Source organism: Alligator sinensis, unplaced genomic scaffold, assembly GCF_000455745.1.
Source record: "Alligator sinensis unplaced genomic scaffold, ASM45574v1 scaffold125_1, whole genome shotgun sequence".
Taxonomy (NCBI): Eukaryota; Metazoa; Chordata; order Crocodylia; family Alligatoridae; genus Alligator; species Alligator sinensis.
In genome coordinates, this window is record NW_005841893.1 from 942,935 (window position 1) to 961,267 (window position 18,333).

At 43.4% G+C, this 18,333-nt stretch overlaps 1 protein-coding gene across 2 annotated transcripts in view; it reads left to right on the top strand.

The window, feature by feature from the left end:
• The first annotated feature begins 6 nt into the window (after positions 1–6).
• The window catches only part of PTPN13 (protein tyrosine phosphatase, non-receptor type 13), a 218,115-nt gene continuing 199,788 nt past the window's right edge, over positions 7–18,333 (top strand). For both annotated transcript variants that reach the window (XM_025197238.1, XM_006018088.3), the window contains exon 1: positions 7–163. The gene's annotated coding sequence lies outside the window, so the exon portion shown is untranslated. The remainder of the gene's footprint in view (positions 164–18,333) is intronic.

Here is an 18,333-nt window from a genome sequence, read left to right on the forward strand (position 1 = left end):
CGGGTTGCAATGGTTACAGCCCGCAGCAGCAGCAGCGCAGGGGGACGCCGTGGTGCCTAGCCCGGCCGGGACTCCGCAGCAGCAGTAGGACGACGAGGAGGAGATGCCGCTGTCTCCCAGTCATCCCCTCACCGCGCTCTAGGACGGTGCTCGGGGCTGCCCGGTGAGTCAGCGCTGCTTGGGCTTCCTGCGCTGCGGCGCCCCGGACCTGGGCCCGGCGCGAGGAGTGGCGGGGCTGATCAGGGCCGGGCAGCTGCCTGGAGCCTGGGTTATGCTGGGTTTAGAGGAATGTCCGGGAAGCGGCCTCGTTGGGCCCGCAAAGTAGCTGATTGCTGGGGGAGAGCTTCAGAGAACAAAGTGCCCTCCTGGGGAGGGGGCTGCCCAGAGAACCACCTCAGTGGGAGCCGCAAAATAGCCAGGGTATGAGAGAGATGCCTACCAGAAAACTGTCTCGCTGGGCCCACGACGTAGCTGAGAGATCCCTTGAACAAAGCCCTGGGGATGGGGGAGATGCCTAGAAACCGTTTTCAGTGGGACCCACAAATAGCCAAGGGATGAGGGAGATCCCTCCCAGAGAACTGCCTCGGTGGGGCCTACAAAGTAGCTTCCTAGGGGAGATTTAGACCTTGGACATGACACAGGGAAGTAGGGATGGTGATGGGGTTTCTCTGCCACTTGATGTTGATTTTTGGCTTTCTGGAGGGTTTTTCAGACAGACGTATAGGTGTCTCTGCCAGGCACGCTCACCATTAGTTTTTCTGCACCCATGCTTGCGGGGCTTGAATGAAACCTGGGCTCCACAGGTAGAAAGGAGAGCAAGTTGAGCCACTCGGATTTGTTGGCAAGCATAAGAAGCAGGCCCATGTCTGTTTCTAATTTCTTTTTCTTTTCTTTTCTTTTTTTTAACGTGCTGGCAGAATTTCTGTTCATATTGCATTAAAAGAATGCAGGGAGGAGAGAGAGTAATAGTAGACCAGGCAAGTGGTTTGATTGTTGTTCCTTCTCCTCCCCTTCCCCCCCCCCCTTTTATTACTTCTTGTCTAAAGAACACAGGGTTGAATTGGATTTTAAGGTTCACAAGACAGTGAATGTGTGTAGCTGGGGGGGAAAAAAGTATTTGCTGTTTGAGAAGGGCTTGCCATTGGGTACTACAAGTCAAAAATGAATAGTTTGAGGGAAGAATTTAGTGTTTACAATATTTGGTAGATATTAAAGGTGAATCTGCTGGCTGGTGATGAGAAATAAGCGTAGGTTTCGTTGGCTGCTTTATCTTGCTATGATCAACGCCTCTGCAAACCACAGGATACTCTTTCTTCTATTGTAGATTGTGTCATTCTCTTAAAATTGCATGCTTAAAACAACAAAGGCAGCAACTTCATAGAGAGCTGTCAGGAGCTGTTTTGTAGCCCTCCTATTTATTGGGGAAATATTAGGGAACTGGTTTTATTTTGAAGGTGGGATCTGAAATAAATGCAGGATGTGAAAACTTAAGGCTGTGGAGCTGGTTGCACTTTATCTATGTCTAAGCACCTTAATTGAGTTGAATTGTGATAAGTAAATGTAAAAGTCCTTGTTTTTGGAACTTGCAAGGGCAGTAACAATGAATTCCCAAATTTCTGGAATGGGAAGATGCCAGGCATCTGACTGAGTGGTATAACTAAATTAATAGCATGTAGTTCTGCCAAGCTCTTGGCTGGCGTCTGCGTGGTGTTGTCATGCAAAAAAACAGTCTTTGCTCCCAAGTCATACATTATTTTCAAAATGAAAATGTAAAGATTTCAGTTAATACTGTAAATTCCGACCCAGGGAAGAGGCACTCCCCGTCCCATGCTAAGTACTATCTCAGGATTAGGCCTGTAGCTGTATCCTCTCTCTCTAAACCTGTGGATTGCAGGACATTAGATATGTATAGCAAGGCTTCTACAGGATGTGGGAGTTGGAACTGAGAAGCAACCAGGATTTAGCAATAAATACCAAATCTTAGATAGGACACCAGTTTAAATAGCAATGTTCTTGTATAAAAAAATACAGCTGGGGGAAATATCATATTGCTCTTACGTTGATTTGTTTGGTAATACAGGTCCAATACAATATGCAACCAAATCTTCCAGTATATTTTTCTTTCATCAAGAATATTTGTATTTTATCTTACATGCCCCTCTCTATTTTTGCCAGCATCTGTAGTCCTCCTGCAGATACTGCTTACATGTAAGAAATATCTTAACGTAAAACAAGAATGGCCACAAGAGACAAAATATGTCAAAATAGCTTTGTGTTTTTTTGCTTTTACTATTTTGGAGCTATACAGTTATCTCTTGTCACTGAAAAGTAGTTTAATAAAACATTTGTCAAACAGAACAATATTTTGCTTTTGCTTGTATGAAATAAGTGCAAATGAAGGTGTTCATGTTTCTTGTTTTAAGTATGCAAATATATGTGAAATGTATTGTAAATATAACAAAAGCAGGTCTTTTCCTCAGCTGCAATTCCAGTCACATAAACACAGGTTTCCTCCCCCACAATTGAATATGTATCTGAATAATGATGATTAGCACTTATACAGTGTTACTACTAATCCTCAAACAGCCTAACAAATCATAAGTAGCAAACGCTAACTTTACACTACTGCAAAAAGAGATAGGTAACTAGATGGGGCTGAATAGACTGTTCTGTGGAAGCTGCCCTCAGCATAAATTATTCAGGTAAAGAGACTTAAAGGCCTTTCTCTAACTTGTAGAGGCCCCAGTAATAAAGTTGCTTGTTACTTGTACCTTAATACAATCAGAATGAATGTTCTCTTGTGTTGAGTAATTCTACATTTAAAAAAAAAAAAAAAAAAAAAAGCTGGACATTGAAGAGCTTACCATCCGGCTAAATTTTCCTCCCATTTTAATGAGCATATATTCTAAAGTGATAAAGATCCCACTCTTGCTTTCATGTGAACTCCTCCACTGGTGAAAGGGTTTCCCTTGGCAGGATCACACCACAGAGCAGTGGTTCTCAACCTTTTAGATTCAGGGGCACCCCTTCATAACTGACTTTGAATTTGGTAGCACCCAAGTTGAGAACTTCTGTTGTTCTGCTCACCTTACCTCAGGGCTTCTCTGCCAGGGTGCTGCAACTGCTGCTGCCACCAGGTAAAAGTGCACTAAATGCCTTCTGCACAGTTGGATAAGTCCAGAGCAGGCAAAAGCACCTACTCTTGTTGCAACCCTTCCCAGTCTGGCCCTGCCCATGCTCCTACCAGAAACAAAGGGGTGCAGGGCAGGTAAAGAGCCCCATGCACCTCTTTCTGGGAGACACCATGCAAGGTCAGACCGGGAAGTGCTTCGGAAAGAGTGGGCACTCCTGCCTGCTTTAGGTTGATCAGATACCTGAACACAGGCAGGAACCCGTGGCTATGCTTCAGCTCTTCTTATGCTGCCTGGCTTGGCATCAGGCATGCTGGGCAGTTCCACCTGGCTCTGGCACCCATGCTGCAGCACTCCTGAAACAGTCTTGTGGCGCTGTGGTTGAGTACCACTGCCACAGAGCTTAGTTCAAAGTCTACCAAAGTCAGTCAGAAGACCATCATTGACTTAAATGAGAGTTGTAACAAGTCTTTAGAAAGGCAGTTAGTTACCTTTTGAATAGATTTCAATGTACCCATCTCAAGAGAGACAGTCCTGCTTCCACTGATATCATTGATAACATTCCCATTAATTTTACTGGGAGCTGGATCAGACTCAGAAGAGAAAAGCTTTGGCATGGCTCCACAGCTTGGATGTATGACTTAGAATTAGAAAGAAATTACTATTTCAGGCATGGATCTGACAGGAAGATTTAATGAATGCTTTGCAGGTCAGCTTGTAGGTAGGTCTTTCTCGCATGCAGGTGTCTGTATTTACCAACAGTTGGGTACTAGAGTTTTAGTATCTTAAAATGAAGAGGAGTCAGTGAAACAAGGAGACAAATAAGGTCTTGATACAAAGCACTTACTGGATAAAGTAAACAGCTGGTAAGTGATTATGCTAGCTTGTCACTTTCTGTTGGGCAAGTGAGGTTGGAAAACTGTGTATGTCATAATAAATTAATGTGCGTCGCCTGTTAACTATTAATGAATGCTGCACATCTGCAAATATGGGTAGAACATCTCAAAGAAGTGTTTCCCACCCCTACCTGTTCCTAGGGTAGAGGAAAGTTTGTATTTACAAATAGGGAAGGCAGAACACTTAGTATTGCTATTTTTATTTTGCCTAGGATCCTGCCTATGCTATACAAGTTATGGTAAATAGTAAATAAATAGCTGGTGAGTAGACAGACCTACTCTTTGGCATCAGCATACTTTCATCCCTTCATAAAAGTCAAAAGGAAGAAGGATGGCCTGCCCACTCATAAAGGTGCTAGTGTAGACCCTGGGAGACCCAGGTTCAGTTCTTTGTTCAAGGTCATGTAAGAGGCCAGTGGCAGGGTAAGGCACTAAGTTTCCCTCTGTGGGATCCATGAAAGAAGTGTGCTTATCTTGGGCTGTTACCAGATTAGCATGCTCATCCCGGTCTCTACCGGATAATTTATAATCTGCATTTCCCCTAAACTCAACACCAACAGTATGTTGGATGTGAAGTGAATGGATAAAAGGCAAATTTCAATTTAGCAAATGAGGAAATTTCTCCTAATTGACAATATGCTTCATAAATCTGTAACATTTGTCATAATATAGCTCAGTTCCTTTTAGCATAAGAAACTCCAGTGCTGCTGATATTACAGAGGAAAAAAAATGTTTGTTCTGGTATGTTACCTCATATGTATTCTTCAGTAAACTAAATATATCAGCCCAGAAGGGCACAAAATGTGTATTTGAATAACTCCAGCCATAAAAGGGCATGATATTAACCATAACTGGTCTTAGCAGGTGACATTTTAAAGGAAAAGCTAATGGGAATGCTATAATTTTTAACTAACATGTACTGTAGTTCTGTTTTGAGAGATGGAAGGGAAACTACCTACTGAACTGGATGAGGTTTTGGAAAAAAAATGAATCTTAGATCTGGTCTTGACAGTGTCGTCTTAATTTTGATTATTGTACTTAATATATACGCCTGTTCCTGGGAATACACATGAAAAGGCAGCTCCGAAGTGGCATATCTAAACTTGTCCAGCGTTGTATAAAAAAACCAAACAGATTCTTGTGCTGAAATACTGCCTGGGTGGCTATACTGCATGTGTGCAATTACAGATGATTTGTAGATATGCTGTAAACTTGAAATACATGCTGCAACTTTAACAGGAAATGCTCCTGTGTTTTTTCTCCTTGTTAAATCTCTTTCCCAGCTCTCTGAAAGTGCAGTTTGAGCATACCGTGCAATAAAGATTGTAATTAATCCAACAGTGAAGTCCTGATACTGTTTTTAAGTGAGAAGTACCTCTCCACTCTGTCCTATGTTAATATATTTCGTTTGAAGTTGTTTTGAAGACATGAGGGCATCTAATCCAAACTTTAATCCAGAATTTTTTGGGAATCCCAAATAAGAGCAACGAGACCAGTGTCCTGGCACTAGAGGAATTATTCAGTGTATCCCTGGTGTAAAGCTAATAGGTGATGAGCAGTAATTCTCAGACAGATCTCAAGAACTTTTTCCCCCTTCAATGAGCGTGGGAATGTTGGGACTCCAACCTGATACTGCTTTGGCAAGAGCTCATAGCAGATAATATTTTAGAAGCATTTCATTCACATGTGGCTTCCGTATAATGAAAAAATTGCTCTAAAAAGAACCTTAACTTTTAGATTACCATCTTACATTTATATTTATCCTTTTATGACCTATTAAATGGGTACTTGGCGTCAGTCTTTCATGGGATGCCCATGCCCACTACAGGACAGGGAGGTCCGGGTGAGGGAGATCCCCTGCCCTCCATCAGTGCTGACCTCGTGAAGGAACACCTTGAGAGGCTGGATACCTTCAAGTCAGCCGGCCCTGACAATCTACACCCCAGGGTACTCAAGGAGCTGGCGAGCATCATAGCCCATCCTCTGGCACAGATCTTTGAAAACTCCTGATGGTCTGGTGTAGTGCCCGAAGACTGGAAGAAGGCCAATGTGGTGCCTATCTTCAAGAAAGGGAGGAAAGTGGATCTGGCAAATTATAGGCCCATCACCTGACTTCTGTCCCGGAGAAGATCTTAGAAACGTTTATTAAAGAGGCCATCCTTAATGGACTGGCTGATACCAACATCCTGAGGGATAGCCAGCATGGGTTTGTTGCGGGTAGGTCTTGCTTGACCAATCTCATTGTCTTCTATGACCAGGTGACCTATCACCTGGACAAGGGAGAAGAGATTGATGTCATATATCTTGACTTCAAAAAAGCCTTCGATCTAGTATCCCATGATCACCTCTTGGCAAAACTGGCCAGTTGTGGCCTTGGGTCCACCATGATCTGCTGGCTGGGAAATTGGGTCCGTGGTCGGACCCAGAGGGTAGTAATTGACGGAAGTCGATCATCATGGTGCCCTGTGACCAGTGGGGTCCCCCAAGGCTCTGTCCTTGGACCCATATTGTTCAACATCTTTATTAATGATGTGGACATTGGAGTCAGAAGCAGACTGGCCAAGTTTGCCAATGACACAAAACTTTGGGGCAAAGCTTCCACACCAGAAGACAGGAGGGCGATGCAGGCTGACCTGGACAGGCTCAGCAAATGGGCGGACAGGAACCTGATGCTGTTTAACACTGAAAAATGCAAGGTTCTCCACCTTGGGAGGAAAAACCTGCAGCATCCTTATAGGCTCAGCAGTGCTACACTGGCTAGCACTACGGAAGAAAGAGACTTGGGGGTCATCATTGACCACAAGATGAACATGAGCCTGCAATGTGATGATGCTGCTAGTAAAGCGACCAAAATGCTGGCTTGCATCTATAGATGCTTGTCAAGCAAATCCCGGGACGTCATTCTCTCGTTGTACTCGGCCTTGGTGAGGCCGCAGCTGGAGTACTGCATCCAGTTTTGGGCTCCACAATTCAAAAAGGATGTGGAGAAGCTTGAGAGAGTCCAGAGAAGAGCCACACACATGATCAGAGGTCAGGAAAACAGACCTTACGACGACAGGCTGAGAGCTATGGGGCTCTTTAGCCTGGAAAAGTGCAGGCTCAGAGGTGATCTGATGGCCACCTATAAGTTTATCAGGGGTGCCCACCAGTATCTGGGGGAACATTTGTTCACCAGAGTGCTCCAAGGGATGACGAGGTTGAACAGTTACAAACTACTGCAGGACTGATTCAGGCTGGACATAAGGAAGAATTTCTTTACTGTCCGAGCCCCCAAGCTCTGGAACAGCCTGCCATCAGAGGTAGTTCAAGCACCTACATTGAACACCTTCAAGAGAAAATTGGATGCTTATCTTGCTGGGATCCTATGACCCCAGCTGACTTCCTGCCCTTCAGGCAGGGGGCTGGACTTGACGATCTTCTGAGGCCCCTTCCAGCCCTCATGTTTATGAAATCTATGAAATGACACACAGACTATAACTGCTTAGTTTTGCACCAGTGATTTTGCAAGTGAAATTGAAAACCTCCAGTTATCTAAGGACCAAGTGGCACCACTCCTAGGTATTGGGCAAAGTCCTAGATATCCTTTTAGCATTAACATGACTTTAAGATTTTATGTTTTACTAACACTGTGCTTTTGTTGACTATTTGGCATTGGTGTATACTTGTTGGCTTCACAGGCTAATATAATTTCTGACTAAGTTAAAAGGTTTGAGACACAAGTCTTCAAACATCTCATGCCATTTCCATACTCTGTTTGTTTGGGTTTTTTGTTTGGTTGTTTTTTTCCTTTTTCTCTGTGCTTGGGGATTGGGCAATCTCTCAAATCATGCTTGAGAAAAGGACCAGCAACTGAACGCAAGGTTTTAAGTTATTACTGGTTGCAGACAGAACATGATTTATCTCATTATATCAAAGATTACAGATACTCTATTTTGCAGCTCCTTGTTAGTTCAGTGTATTGAGTTCCCAGTGATTAACTTTGTTCCATCGGAGGGATTTTCCCTTTTTAATATTAATCCCTTTTCTGAACTGTATAGTGCATACTTGTCAGCTGCATCATCTTCCACTTTTCATGTAAACATGAGTGAGTGGTTGTGTAAAAAGAATAAAAACCAATAAACCTACATTATTCTCTGTTGTAAGGTCAGAGAAAAGAATGAAAAGGAGATGACCTAATAAAGATAGATACTTACCGTGGGTTAGATTCTTTTGAAGCTGTTTCACTTTATTATTGAAATGTGGTAAACTACATAATGTATAACTCCTAAACTATTTTTGTTCAGTAGCAAAGGTGTTTAATTTCATTATGTATGCTATTTTAAGAAAAATTACTTAAAATATATAAATTCACCAAATGAAAGTAACAGAAGGGTTTAAAGCAAAGCTTAGATTTATTTAAATGTTTGAAGTAAGAATGTAGTATTTTCAGCTTATGCTGTAAGGTATAATTTCTGATGTAAATTTAAGTTTGCATATTCTATGTTCTGTGATATAAGTTTAAGTTTGCATGTTGCTTTAAAGGAAAGATGGCTCCAAAATAACCAATTTAGATTTTTATATCAATTTTATATAGACAAATCTAAACTTATTGCTATTTTATTTTTAAGGATCATTCATCAAAATATAAATAACTGCTGCTTGTTGTCACTATGTCTCAAGTGTAGTAGTTGATTACGCCTCTGCCAAAAAGTAAGTGGGAAATAAATTATAAGAATAATGAATACTGCAGCCAAAAGGCTTGTGTGATATTTGTGACTTTTATGATATTTTGTCATTAATGCTTTTCTTTCTAAGTCATAATAAAATACACTGTATTTGGTTTGTTTTTTACTATTAATTATTTTCTCAGTTAGAATTGCTTGTTCCACTCCATCAGTTTAATCAAACACATGCAATTAAATGATACAACAAAATGCTAATCAACATCAGTGAACTGTTTTAATAACCAAAATCTTACAGTGCCCTTTCTCATCACATCATTTAAGTTTTTAATGGGGGCGGGGATCAACAGTTTGTCTCTTTGCATAATATTCTGTTGTTAGTAAGTTGATCCTACTTTGTGCTCAATTATATCTTCTAATGGTTTTAATAATGAAGCATACAATAACAGTTCATCTTTTAACAGCCTAACACAAGCTTTCATTCTGTACTGTTGAAGTCAGAAGGAGTTTTGCCACTGAATTGTATGGGAGCAAGATCAGACATTCAAGACACCTGAGGTGGAATCAATCTAAGTTGCACAGTTTTCTGTAAGCCATGTAGTTTAGATCAGTAGTGAACAAAACATGTATATTCCCTTTGGTGGTAGGGGGTGTAAATGTTAGACCAGGTTCTACAATTTTTAAACCAGTATAAGTGCACCGAACTTCTGTTCTTTCAGGGTATAGAGTGGTTTCCAATCTCTTGTACTGGTAAAAGTGTAATGGCAGTACCTTACCTACAGAACACTGGATGGAATGGTCCACGGCAGCCTTGGAAACAACATAGGAAGAAACCTTTAGGACCATGAAAATTGCATTATGTGGGTCAAGCATTGTTGCCTCATGTTCTAAAATCAGTTCCAGCTAGAACTCTTAAGACTTCAAATCTTTATATGGCAAAGCTGTCAGAGAGTGATATTATGTTAAGGATGTGCAGATGATGTGAAAACCCAGCAGGGCTGGATCTACGATTTTGAAAGGGGTGCAGGGGTGTGGTATATTGTCACATAGGAACACAACAGATATTTTTTCCAGTTAAAGAGAAACAAGAAGCTTTGCTAATATGATAGGGGCCTAGCTCTGTGTTATTCTGTTTAAGATCAAAGCAAAAACCAATATAATTATTGGTATTTGGTGTAATTTTCTAGATTATATATAAAGTTTGCCTAATACAAATTAGGCAAAGAATAGTCAAATGATATTGTGTCTAGTCCTGTAATCATCATAGTTAGGAGTGGCTAACAGACAATAACATTGCAGAAGAAACGCTAGTTTGAACAAGTCCATTAAAAAAGTGAGTGTGTTGTTAACACCACTGATGTGGAGAGAAATTGGCATGAATGAAGTATATAATGAGCCAAGAAGGCAGTTGACTCTGTTAGCCTGCCTCAATAAAAATGCTGCTGCCCCTCTCAGGCATTGTTTTTTAAAGTTTGGGTGAAGCAGAAATCAAAGTGGAGTCACCCAATAACCCAGCATCTCAGGAAACTCCCCAACAGAAAAATAGTCAATGCAATTTTGTGATTTTTTTTTTTTTTCTTCTTATCTGTTCTCGTAATTGAAGTGCTAATATGAAAAACTTGTTGGGAATATTTTCTTTTGAAAGAACATCTTAGTAGTATTTTACTATGTACTATTGCTGGCTCAGGAGCTGTACAATTATATATTGTATGAAGGATAGTATAAAGTTGCTTAACTACAGTGTATATATGAGGTTCGATAACAATGTACAGCAGAAAGTGACTGTTGCTTGCCTGCCTGCCTCCCTCCCTTCCCACTCTGCAGTTTTGTTCTTAGTTATCAGTTTTCTTTCAGGTTTCTTAAATAAGTATAGTATGTAACTGACTGAATGCTTTTTGTCATTCTGAAACTTGTACTTATATATGTAATGTAAGTTCAAACCAGTGTTTGCATTATTTTTATTAGATGCTTATTTTAATTGAGCCTGAGACCAGAGGTGTCACTACACTCCATCTGCACAAAAGAATATTTGTCTGTAGCAACCCTCTAGTTCCTATGGTTTGCCCATGATCCTTCAGGTACTCCTGCACTTGTCCAGCTCTTCTGTATCTTCTTCTATGGTTAGCTTCAGTTTTTTTGTAAACCAGTACTGTGCCTTTGAAGATATTCCATTTTTGATAAAATGTTTAAAAAATGAGCTATCAGAAATGCTTAGTTTAAAACATAGAACATGCCTGCTATTAGGAATCTATTAAAATAATTAGTACTTAAATTAGGTTTGTGTCTCATGACCCCATTGAAGTATGTTGGAAGTTTTGTCTAGGTTTTCTTTTGTGGGAGAAGAGTAAGGAAACTATGAACAGCCTTTAAGAGAAGGCAGAGTTGGCATAGATGAACATTTACATACACGGCTGATCCAGTCTTCAATAAAAGTCTTTCCTTTGACTTCAGTAGATGCTGGAATAGGATGCAGAAGTCTCTGACAGTAAAGGTATCAAACTTAAGCATATTTAATACATACAAGTAAAAAATGTTTTATTTAGAAGTAGAACAGCTCAGAAGGGCGTAGATGTATGAGAGACAGAAACTTGAGAGGCGGGCCAGTGATCCAGCATTGCCTACAGAGTTCTATCAACATTACAGCTGGCCAACGTCAATACAGAAATAAAGGGTTTTTGTTCAGCAAAAGTAGAATAGCTAAAACAGTAGTCTTTAAGCTTTGCATAGGTTCAGTGTTAGCTGACACGTTTGCTGCAGTAGGTGCATATAACATTCTCAGTTACATTAATGAGCATACTTGCTTATTTAGTTTCTTTTGAAACGTTGTGGGCGGTCCATTAACACTTTTTGTTCATATAGGCTGTGTCCTGCCTAAGAAAACTAGGACCTGTGCTGGTGAAGAATTACAAATACATTGATAAATATCTGTACTATAGTCAGGATTTGGACGATTTGATTTCCCCCAGCCCACCCGTATTTCAGCCAAATCATAGCCTATCCCAAGAAATCAAGTATATTCTATGTGGGGTTTCATAAAAGTATCTCTGTCTTGAGGAATGAATGTACATTCTGTTGCTTTTGGAGTTGCTTTGGTATGTCAAATCAGTTTTTGAAATCCATAGTGATCTAGCATGCCTGTATCTTTTTTTTTTTTTCCACAGGACTGGTATTTGCTACCCTTTTTCAGTCGGAATATTTAAACTTAAAATTTAGGACTTGGGAGCCTGTTCTGATGATTCTCTTGGGAATAAGCATTGAGATGGCAGTACTGTAACTTCTTGTAAGGAGGTACTCAAAATGTTAAACTTTAAAAGTTCAAGAACTTTAGCTCTTTGGATGCTATTTGTATTGCATCTGTGCGTGTTTAAGATAGAGAAAACAACCTAACCCCTCAGAAACTTCAGTTTTTGAGCAGCTATATGCTACATTCTTTTTTATTGAACCCAGTCATTAAAATCCCTTGTGTGGTTTTAATCATGAATTTAAAAAATATCTGATTAAAAAGATTTGCTTGTCGGCAGCACCAAAAGTTCTTTTTTGTTTAGTGAATCACAAAAAACAGTTAAATCAGCCTGAAGGTTTGACATACGGGCTAATGAAAAGACCTGGATCAGTGAAATAGTTGGGCGTGCTATTCTTATATTTAACTAAGTGGCATATAGATCATTATTGTTTATGGGGCAGAGATACTGGTATCTGACAGGTTCTTGAAATCTCTTACGGAACCAATCATTGAGTAGCTTTTCTGAGGCACTATTTAAATGGTGTAACAGTGTTTGCATAGTTTTACTGGCAAATTAGTCTAGCTCATTTCCTGTAGTTTTCCTTGTTCCTTACAGTTCTGGCATTGCGAATATTTTGTCATTTGAAAGAACAGCCATGCTTCACTACCTTAAAGACTGCAGTCCTTCAAGGTGGCCTGCAAAGAGGAAAAACAACTGGGCTTGTAGGGGTTTTTAAATTCTTTGTGCTGGCCTAGCAAGTTTTTTTTAATTGTTGTCATTTACAGTAGACTATCAAATCTTTTCTAGCTTGGAAGGTTCTCTGTGACTGGAAGTGACATTATCACAAGGACCAAAAGTGAAAGTTGAATAGCTAAGAGAAGAAGGTGTATTAGTTACTAATTTTTTTTTATTTTTTTTTATTTTGACTAATTAGTATTTTGGGGGTAATTATTGTTTGTTAAGGTCTAAAAATCCTTACCAAGTCCATGTAAAATGCTGGAGCTAATATATATTCTCTAACACAGCCTGCAAATTCTCCACTCTTCTCTCCCTTCTGGGCTAGGGACAAAGGTTGCACATAAATGGGTTTAAGTGATCATAAACTGTTTTAAGCCTGTAACAGAACAGAAATTCAGTGCACATAAGCTGCTTTCAAAATTATCAAAACCGGTTTAAGATAAACCTAGTTGGATGTAGTATCAGACTTAACTGATTTAGGTCAAACCAGTTTATGGAACTTCTGTCCTAGATCCCTTCCCAGTTCAAGTTAACTCACAGTTCTTCAGCATCCCAGGATGCTTTGCAGCCATGGGCTATGCTGCCTGCTTCAGTGGAGCAGGGACTGCTTCCTCCCTCTGCTCCCTAGCCTGTTTCCTTCCTGTGCCCATCGGCCCATAAAGACAGGGAGGTAGGGGAACAGACCCCCAGCCCTACCTAGCCAGGGTCTGCACAGGATGTGGGGGGGAGAGGGCCCCTGTAGTGGGGGCCTTTCAGACCCTGGTAGCCCTCCCCTTTCCCAGGTGCTTATTGTTTCAGTGACTGCTACAGAAGGGAGGGAGAAAAAGTCCGCCCAGTCAGGTGCCTGCCCGTGCAGCACAGTATGGGGGCACCAGGGAGCCCCTGGCTTGTGGGGGCTTCTTCCCCACCCCAGCCCAGGGTCCCCCAGCCTGGGGCAACTCCAGGGAGCTGAGGGGAATTCTTCCCCTCCTCAACCCTAAACCTTTGCCTTAGGTGCTGTGAATCTCAAGGATAGCTCAGGGAGTAGAGGGAAATTCCCATGCTCCCCTGCATTAGTTTTGCATCAGACCTGAAGCATCTGAGGCAAAACTGGCTGTGGAGGAGCAGGACAATTTCCCTCCACTCCTTGAAGGTGCCTGAGACTCACAGGGGCTAAGGGAAGCAACTCTGGGGGACCCTGGGCTGGGGTGGAGGGAAGCGCCTGAAGCGGGCTGCGCGGGCAGACACCTGGCCCAGAGGATGATTTCTCCCTATGTCAGCGGCTGAAGCAATCAGCAGCTGGAAAGGGGCCCAGGGGGGGAATTCCCCTTAGCTCCCCAGGGCTGCCTAGGCTGGGGAACCCAGGCTGCGGGAAACCTCCTGAGGTGGAGGCCCCCCCAAGGTGGGCTAGCACCTGGACAGGGGGTTTCTCAACCCCCTGTGGGGGGACAGCAGGGGTTTGGGGACACTTGGCTGGGCTGGCAATAGCCAGTAGGCTGGCAGATGTGCTCTAGCACTCCCCTGGGTCAGTGCAGGCCTCCCCCTGCCTTTCCCAATTGAAACCTGAATGTCAATTTAGTTGGCTATCAGTTCAACCTACGCAACTGCCTAGATTGAATCAATTCAGCCTCAGGCTTTTACTGTACTTAGCCCTAAAGTTAGTACACCTTCATTTACATAATCTTGACCAAAAAAAAAAAAAGAAATGGAGGGGGCAATGGGAAGAACAGTCCTACTTTGGAAAACAACAAAAGATATTTTTTTGTAGTTTTCCTTTTTAAAATGTTTATAACAGTCATGGCAGTTCCACCTGGAAAACAAGGTGAAGGATAATCTTCCTATGTGGGAAAGGCTTCCCTGAGCTGAAGGTATAGAACTGAAATAAGCAGGTTCTGTTCTTTATAGGTTCTTTCTTTGCTCTTTTATTATCTGTCTTTTCACTTCGTCTTTTCCCCAACTCCTTGAGAGAGTGAGCAAAGGCAGGAAAGGGGTGCAGTGGTGAGAGTTGTGTTATATGTTCATTTATATCTAATCTTTTGAAGGTTAAAAAGTTACAAATGGAGGAGGAGCAGAGTAAGATTTTTTTATAGGTCATTTGCACCAGCAAGAAAGCTGTCGCCATCACTGTTACTGTTGAAGCAGTGTGTTATAAACTGAGATAATAACAGATGTTACATCATTTAAAAAAACTGCATCAATGAGCCAGCCTCAGTTTCTAATAAAATTTATTTCAATTAATAAAAAAGTTTTTTCCACATGAATTAGAGCTTTTATTCCACTATATCTTGGCACAAAATATAAAAATGAAGACTCTGTATGCAAGTATGTTAAATTATATATATTATATAAAGAAGTATGGGAGTTCTTAAATTAATGAAGTATATGAGTCATTAAATTAAACAACTCATGGTTTGTAAGTGCTGAGACCATTTCCTAGGGCACTGTAGAAAGGTTTGCATACAAGTCTGTTGCTTCATGTGGAGACAAAAGGCTTTCAGATACTTTGGTAATGGGCCAGGGGCGGGCAAAATACAGCCCGCGGGCCGCATTCGGCCCACGAGGCAGTTCTATCCGGCCCGTGGGGCCCCTAAAAAATGTAGAAAATTAATATTTCTTTACCCTTGGTTACTGTCAAAAATGACAGTAGGGCAGTAGGACCCAGGGGAAGCCCAGCGGGCTCCAACAACAGCAGGGCCCGCCCCTTCCCCCCCCAGCCGGAAGCCCCAGCTGGGGCTTCTGGCCTGGGAGCACATGGCTGCCCGGTGCCAGAACTGCAGGGAAGTGTAGCGGGGGGAGAAGGGCAGGGGGGACCCCAGGCAGGGAAGGAGCGCAGAAGGGAGAAGCAGCCCCTTCCCCGCCCTGTGGCCAGTGCCCCGTGCTGCAGCTGCTCGCAGCTTGTGGGGCTGCCTGTGCCTGCTCTGGACAGCCCTGTGCGGGCTGCAAGCAGCTGCAGCAGGGAGCGCCAGCCATGGGGCAGGGGAGGGGCTGCTTTTGCCCCCGTACTCAGCTTTTCCCTGGGCTCCTTCCCTGCATGGAGAAAAGCGGCCCCTCGCCCGCTCCATGGCCAGCACTCTCTGCTGCAGGCACTCTCAGTCCACACGGGGTGGGTTACAAGCAGCTGTAGTGTGAGGCACTGGGCATGGGGTGAGCGAGGGGCTACTTCCCCCCCGCCCTGTGCTCAGCACCACCTTTTAACCCGGCCCCACTTGTCATGTGGCCAGTGCCCCGCACTGCAGCCACTCACAGCCTGCCTGGGACTGCCTGTGCCTGCTCCAGACAGCTCCGTGTGGGCTGCGAGTGCCTGCAGCAGGGAGCTCCGGCCACGGGGTGGGCAAGGGGCTGCTTTTCCTGCACTCAGCACCAGCTTCTTCCCTGCCAGCAAGCAGGGGGTCTGGGCTGTGCACTGCCCCCTACCTGTACTGCAGGGCTGCGGGGCACTGGGTGTGAGTGGGTGGGAAGCCAGTGGACCCACACTGGTGCCCCAGGGTCAGTGCTGGTGGGGCCCAATGCAGGGTGGCAGGAGTGCGGGGTCCCAGCTGTCAGGTGCTCTATGGAGCTGGGCAAGCTCCCCCCTCTCCCTGCTGGTGCAGCCCAGCCCAGCTCCATGGACCCCTGCCAGTCTGCGCCCTGCTTTGGGTCCCACTGGTGCTGGCTCTGGGACATTGGTCCCAAGATGGTGACCAGGGGGCGGGGCACCTGTCAAGGGGTGGGGCTACCCATGCGGCACTCGACAGCCTGCCAAAACTGGGTAAGCGGCCCTCTGCCCGAAATAATTGCCCACCCCTGTTATGGGCACTAGGGCTGTACTAAATTTTGCCGGCTGTTTCGATTCAACATAAACTCAGATTTGCAGCATCAGTTAAAAAGGCTCCTGTTCATACAGGTGCAATTCAATCACTTATGGTACAGGTTCCTCTTGAGTCCACGATGGCTTACAGAAGAATGGACTGGAGCCAGGGATAGCCTTAGTTCCATAAGAAAACTGGAGTAGCTTCCTAGTGGAACTTTGTGTGCAATTGGCAAAGCTTTGCCAGGGGGTAGCCTGAGGCAAAGTTAGCAGCATAGAACTGGTAGTAACACTGTAGAATCCATGTTTGTGGCACAGCCATTTTATTTCCCAGGCTCCAACTGGCAAACACTTCCAAAGTTTCAGAGGCATCGCAGGCTCAGAATAGAGTCTGGACATCAGACCCCAGATACCTATGCACAGCAGAGTTTTGGTGCAGCTGTGGAATGTCATGGTTCGTGTTTGGAGATCTGTGAGGGGACAGAGAAGAGAAAAACAAACTCCCACACTCCCCCCCATATATACTGGGAGAGTCTGAGATTAACATTGCAGGGTAAGATTTAGGAGGGGGTGGCCATAACAAGTTGAGCACTTCTCTGGCCTTTTCCTGCCTCAACATTGGGGTAGGCACTGACAAGGCTATCCAACACGTATTTTCCAATGGCTCGAAGTCGTTCCTTCCTGCTAGCCAAGAAGGGTGGCCGGTGGGATAGAAGACTGTTTACCCTATTCCTTGACGGTCAGGTGGTTTATCCTTCCATTCTTTGAGCTGTGAAGAATTAACCATTTTCTCCAAGGTTTTCTACCTATTCCGTTCAGGATTTCAACCTGATCTTCAGTGTGGTTACTAGTAGCAGCAGCCTCAGCTAAGGCATCAGCTTTATTGTTCCGGTGTGCTTCTTCTGAGTGATTTTTCTGATGCTCCTTTGTGTGAGTCACCCAGGTGTCCCCAGTTCGTTCTTTGATCAGGTTAGCAATTTGTCTCCATTTGTCTGAATGAGAAATGGGACACCCATCTGCAGCTACCATTTCTCTATCTAACCAAAGCGGGAGCCACACAGTGATTGCTCTGGCTGTCCAGTCAGAGTCAGTGTAAATAGCAACAGAAGTGTCCCGAGATTCATCCTTTTCTCTATTTACCTTAAATCCAGTTTCCTGTACTATAGTCAACACCTCCTTAGTGATTTCTCTATTCATTTCTGAAGTGGGGGTGTGTATCAAAATGTCATCCACTTATGAAATTACATGTGAGTGGTGTTTAGGGCGCAAACGGTTCCACATTTTAGTGACGTGACAAATACTAGGGGAAGAATGGAAACCTTGTGGAGTTCGGCTGAAGGCATATTGTCATCCCCTATAGGTAAAAGCAAACTTAGCCCTCCATCCTTCGTGTTGCTATATAGCCATGAAAGCATTAGCCAAATCGATTACAGAGAACCATTTGGAGCCAGCTGCTACTGCTGCTAAGATCTCATTGTATTTAGCTATCACAGGAGTGGAGGCAGGAGTGGCTGCATTTAAGGCACAGAAGTGTATTGTCATTCTGTAAGTGACCCCGTCTGCTTTAAGGACTGGCCATACTGGTGAATTGCAAATACTTCGCATAGGCATGAGCACTCCTTGTTCTAAGAGACAGTCTATAGTATTTTTAATGCCTTCCTCTGCTGCAGCTGGGTATTTATACTGCCTTTGAGGAGGGGGATCTTTTCCTTCAATCAAAACTTCAGCATTTATTTTTCCAAACACTCCACCTTAGGTTTAGTCCACACACTGGGAAATTCCTGTACCCATGGATCACTAATGGAGATTAGAGTGGCAGTAGGTGCCTTTATGGCAGCACAAGGATGCACAGCAGAGACTTCTGCAGGTACTTTTTACTTTCATAACACCCCACTAGCTAGATCTACGGGTAGCTGA